The sequence below is a fragment of the Bos mutus genome, chromosome 24, assembly GCF_027580195.1.
Source record: "Bos mutus isolate GX-2022 chromosome 24, NWIPB_WYAK_1.1, whole genome shotgun sequence".
Lineage (NCBI taxonomy): Eukaryota > Metazoa > Chordata > Mammalia > Artiodactyla > Bovidae > Bos > Bos mutus.
Window position 1 is genome coordinate 34,288,619 of NC_091640.1, and position 6,000 is coordinate 34,294,618.

A 6,000-nucleotide genomic window follows, 5' to 3' on the forward strand; every position below is an offset into this window, starting at 1 on the left:
GACTCTGGGGCTCAGGTCGTGGTGGCCGTCGGGAGTCTTGTCTCCTGGGATCTAGGAAAGAAAGAACTCGAATGTCCAGCTCCCTATCTCTGTGCTACTAAATGTGCTAAATTCCTGGGAAGTTTCGGGAGGTTCCCATCTGCACTCCCCAGCTAACCTGAAACTTTTAATTCGGGGTCACGGTGCACCGAAAGGTTAGTCCATGAAGTGCGCAGAGTAGAAAGGGGTTTCCACGCCAGTCGCGCCCGGAGGTGCTCTCCGAGTTTGGGTGTCCCGTTTGCTCTGAACTTTCCCTGGAGAACTTCAGGTAAGTCTCAGATAAGTCGTTGGCAAGAGGAGGGGGTCACCTTTCCCAGTCCCAGCGAGAAATACCTCTTCCCCACGCCCCCGCCTTCACATACACACCCCTTCTTCGCTCCCTCCAAATGGTTATCACAACTGTGTACAAACTGATACGGTCCTTGGCCGGCAGAGGGGCTGGAAATGAACGTCGCGGGGTTATCAGCGCCGATCTGTCAGCAGGGCGTCGCGGGGCCGCAGGTTCGTCCTCGGCAGGAGCCGTGATGTATGTCTCGCTCCCTTTCACTCGCAAAAAGGATTTTTCCCAACAGATGTGACCTCGGGAGGCTGTCAAGAGAGAGAGAGTTTTAACTAGGGCAAGAGGAGTTGTTTTGTGGGAATGGATTTTTACAATTTTTTTTTTTTTAGGTAAATCGAAGTAAATGATTTTCTAAAGGTCAGTCTCCCTGAAGTGTGTGTGTGTCTTTGTATATATGTGTGTGTGTTTCCAGTTGGAGAAGGGAGAGGCACCTTAGCAGATTTGAACCAGGTTAGGTAGAGGCTTAGTAAAATAGGGTTTCTAGAGATCATGAGACCTCCTGGCTAAATATATGTTTCCTCTGGATGTAACTGTGAACCTGTGAGTCCTAGGGGACAAGGGGACAGGGCCTGGCAGCCCGAGGGAGGAGGGAACCGAATGGAGAAAGTCGGCGATTCTTTACCCACCCCCCTTCTTCGTTATAAATTGCTGCTAAACACTTCTGAATTTCAAATTGCTACCGAGAAGGTCCATAAACCGTTCTCATCCAATTTAGTCACTTTTATTACATTCCTCTTTACCTCCCCCCGATCACTGCGGCGGCTCCCAGTTTCAGCGCGGCCGCAATTCCGAAAGACTGAAGGCAGAAAACTCTGGAAAGGAAACTAGCGACTGGAGCAGAATCCAGGGGCTTTAAAATTTAACCTGGGTTCGATCGAATGCATCTACCCGAACAGATAACCCGGCGTCCGCCGTCCACTTAGCTCCGACCAGGGCTTCCAATGCCTTTCTTTTTTTTTTTTTTTTTTAACCTGAGTTCCGACCTAATTTTTATGCAGACTGAGTTTTGCAAAAGCTTATCTGTGAGCCGTTACAGAACTGTTGTGGGCATTTGATTTTCTTTGAGTCCAAGGGTTCTTAAATATTTCTGAGGTCTGTTCTCAAAAGCAAAGTTTTCTTTTTTAAAATACATACTCAGTGAAGTGATTTCTAATGAAACCAAGTTAACAAATAAATCCTCTGGCTAAGTTGGGAATACAGGCTGTGAGTCATGACCTCCAAGTTTGAACCCAAAAAAGACCGAGCCCCCTCCCCCCACCCGCAAGAAACTGATTCCTGCTGTGTGTATTTCTTTATATTTGCAATTACGGGGGTGACCGTGTAAATTTCTTTGGACAACAGATGATCCCCAGAGACCTGCTTTTCCTGCCACTCCGCCGCAGCCGGGAGAGGGTGCCCTGGCCCCCGCACCGCCGGGATAGAGGTGAGAGGCGGGACGCACACCAACTTCACTACGTGCGATTTCTAAGGCTAGAGAAAGGACCTGACATTTTACTCCCCCCGCCCCCACCTCCCCCCCCCGCCCCCCCGCCCCAGAACTCCGATTGCTTTTGAGTATTACTCAGAACAAAGGTGGGGGCAGGGAGGTAATTGTTTGCTCTCTTGCAAGGTCACAAATTTTTTTTTCAAGACTAGTTTTATTTTTCTTGCCAATTAACTAAGAAATAAAACTGTTTGACCCATGGAATTGATTCAGACAGAAAGCCAGATTGCCTGACCCTTCCAGTTTGCAGTTTTCCCAACACATCGACTTTGGCCCTGGGGACAACACCCCTGGGGAGCGGCACATTTTCAAAGCCACCCTCCCAGGGGCCCCAGGCCTGGTGCTCTGAGCTTCCTCTGAGAGCCCCAGCTGGTCCGGGAAAGTGGGGGATATTAAGGGGCGCAGAGGAAGAAGGGCACCGCAAGAGCTGGCGAAGGCCTCCACAGTGCTCCAGGTAGACGGTCGTGTCCTTAGAAGTTGTTTCCTTTCCTTTCTTTCTTTCTTTTTTTTTTTTTTTTTTTTTCCTTTTCTTTTCCTAACGCCTCTCTCTCTTCCTTGGGGATTGGCTAATCTGGAACGAAATCGTTCCTCTAGGGATCATTTAGACCCGGGGAGTGGCCCCTCCGGAGCGAGCCTGCCTCCCCGAGCAGCCCTCCTCATCCCTGGAGGGGGGCTGGCTCCCGGGCGCGGCCTGTCCCCAGGGCTGATTTATTTGGGCCGCGCGCGCCACACCGCTCTTCGCCACTCGAATCCAGCCGAACTCAGCCGCCAATCGGGCGGGGGGCGGGGGCCTGGCGTCCAAACGGGGAAGGGTGACCGGGGCGGGCGGGGGTGGGGGGGGGGGGTGCCGTCGTGCGCCGCTTCCGGAGGAGCCGCGAGACCCGGAGAGGACGCGCGATCACCCCCGCAAACGGCAGCGCATCCTCTGTCATTTCACCGATCTCGGGTGCTCCAGCGACGTTTCAGAAAGAAAATGAATACGTGCGATTTCTAACTTAACAGCATGGTTTTAATTCGAGAGTTTTTTTTTTTCTTTTTCTTTCTTGGTTTTGGTTTTTATTTTTCAAACCAGATTTATGGGACCTTCTCGCTTGTACCATATTTCTTCCCGCCCCGGGGACGCTCTGGGCGAAGGACACGGGGTCAGCTCGGCACCCCCCTCCACCCCGCCAGCGCCTGGGCCCACTCGCCGGGTCGGGATGGCGCGTCCCCCCGACTTGACTCCACCGCTGTCACTCCGACGCAGGTCATCGCCCAGAGAGTCCTGACAGTGATGGTGATGGGGTTTGTTGTTTTGTTTTAATTCTCTAAAAGCCCGAAATACTGCTTAGAAATGTCAGGTGGCGGCGGCTGCGGAAGCGTGGGCCGCGCGCAGCCTGGAGGTGGCCCCACCTTGTGCCCTGGGTCCCCCAGCCCCCTGCCCGCCGCCGCGTCCCGGGCTCCGGGCCCCAGGCGCTGGCGATCGCGGCCCCGCAGCCCCGCGCCGACCCCGCGCGCCGCCGGCGGCCGCCAGCGCGGCGCGGAGGTGGGCGCGCGAAAGGTCACCGCGGTGGCATTCCTCTCCGCGCGCTGTTTACGTGACTTAATGTACTTCGTCCGCCGCGGGTAAGTTAGGGCCGCGATAAGGGGGCGGCCGGGGGAGGGTCGTTGTAAAAGCCCCACGCTGGGCGCCTTCCAGCCCTCCCCTCATCCATTAACCTTTTTACTTTCTTCTTCCCTCTCTCTTTTAAAGCTTGTTATCTAGGCCACCCAATGACCGACGAAAGATTTTCTCCCTCGCTGCTTCTCCCCAGGCCGCTTTAAACCAAATAAATTTAGCTATTAAGGGCCAAGATGTCTGACAAAAGATCGAAAGGTGTCTCTCCGTGATCGCTTAAAGAAGCGAAGAAGAAGCTTGCGTCTCCATCTCGATAAAGACATTCCACACCGGCGCCGGCCTCCCTCCCCGAGGCCTGCTTGCGTCCCGACACCCTGACAGTCCCCACTTGGCGGCCCAGACCTCGGATGGGCCGGGCGGGACCTGCGGCCGCTGCCCGGCTGAAGAGTGCCAGGCCCTGGGGACCCGGGAGAGCCGGGGACTCCAGGCCTGAGCTGGACTCCCCAAACGTGCCCTCCCCCGCCCCCCGCACTAGACTGAAGACCTAAACCGAGCTCATGCATGCTAAGTCGCTTCAATCGTGTCCAACTCTTTTGTGACCCTTTGGACTGTGGCCCGCCAGGCTCCTCTGTCCATGGGATTCTCCGGGCAAGAATACTGGAGTGGGTTGTCAATTCCTCCTTCAGGGGATCTCCGGACCCAGGGATCGAACGCGGAGCTCCCGCATTGCAGGCAAATTCTTTACCGTCTGTGCCCCCAGGGAAGCCCCAAATTAGCTCCCATTTGAATTATTTGCTGATGCTGAATTTATACTACAAAGCCAAACCACTCCTAACCTCTCGCCCACTTCTGCGGTTTTGCTGAGGGGCAGTGTTACACCGCATCAATGATCCTCCGAAGCAGACCTGTTGAACCCCAGTCAAAATGTAGTGTGTGGAAGGGACCGGCGTCTGGATCACACCGAGGCTAATGGGGAGGGTGTGGACGGCAGAACGACAGTGTGCACGTGGGAGGCAACAATCCGAATATTCAGGCATCCGCAAGTTGAGTTGGGTTATGAAGTGTGGTATATATTATCATTAATTACTGCTGTAATCACTGCGTAAAGCCTTGGATTGCCAGCCATGCTGAGGCCCGCCCCTGAGTGATGCCTTCCCCTTCACCAAAGGTGAAGCAAAGAATATCCAATTTCCTGATCAAGGGCTGAACACTGGGCTGTGCGAGTCAGATGCTGTGTTTTCAGTTTCCTCCACTGAGTCGCTGCTTCATCCCCTAAGTGAATGACGACTCCACACTTCAGGTCCACCTAAGCCTTTTTTAACCTCTTTGAAATGGGCTTCCCAGCTGTCTCAGCTGTAAAGAACCTGTCTGCCAATGCAGGAGGTTTGATCCCTGGGTGAGGGAGATTCCCTGGAGGATAAAATGGCAATCCACTCCAGTATTCTTGCCTGGGAAATCCCATGGAGAAAGGACCCTGGTGGGCTACAGTCCATCGGTTCGCAAAAGAGTCGGACCTAACTGAGCCACCGAACACACATGCACCACTTTGAAATATGGCAAGGCAAGAAACTGGGGGTAGAAGCTGAGAACCCTCTTGGCTTCCCTGCTATGGGGCCTCTTCCCACATCTTCTGCCCTTTCAATCGTCTCTTCTCTGGCAGCGTTAGAGACAAGACTCAATTTCGAAAGGCCGTTGAGCATCTTCAGCTTCTGTTTGTCATCTCATGCTGGGCTCCAGGAATTAAAGATGCTTTTTTTTCTCATCTCTTCACTCAAATAAGGTGAACTCCACCTCATTTAATTCTGAGGTGAGGATCATTCACCTCATCTAATCCTGACCCCTCACCCAGCCTCCAAAAGTGGGAAAAATCAGACCATCAGACAGAAAGGGACCATTTATGTCTCAAGAAAATGAAAGAGATGCAGAAATTTCCATCCCACTAGACAGGTGAGACCTGGGCTTTCTCTGGACTTTGCAGGTATCACTAGGTGTGTTTAGGTGATGCCCTTTCTAGGGTCAGCATCCCGTGCCACTGACCCAGAGCTGTCTCAGCCTAGAGACCTTTGTGACTGGTTTTCTGGTGGGGCAGGGGGCATTGGAGAAGCAGAAAAAGGAGATGATCAACATTTGGAAATTTGCTAAGTAACTTATGCTCCTCCATGATTCAATCAAAGGGGGGAAAAAGTGCTCAATAAATTTTTTTTTAAGTACTGCATTTGCTACCCAGAAATATGACCTCTCCAGCTATGTTGCAAATATGCAGAGAATTAAGACCAAAAGGCTGTCTGCCCGTATGCAGTCCTCCAGTTTCCTGCCCTTGCCCAACAGTTCTGAGTGTGCACTGCGCAAAGAAGAACTCAGAGAGGCACCTACTGGTTCTGAAGTGTTTACAGTCTAGAAGGTTGGCACTTCCGTAGAGCTGGTTAGGCAAAGTACCACAGACAGCTTTCAAGATAGAGGGAGATGTCTGAGCCTTTTTTCTTTCTCTAGAAAAGTGCCCACGCTCAGATTTTCCTCTAGTCTTCATGATGAACATATGAA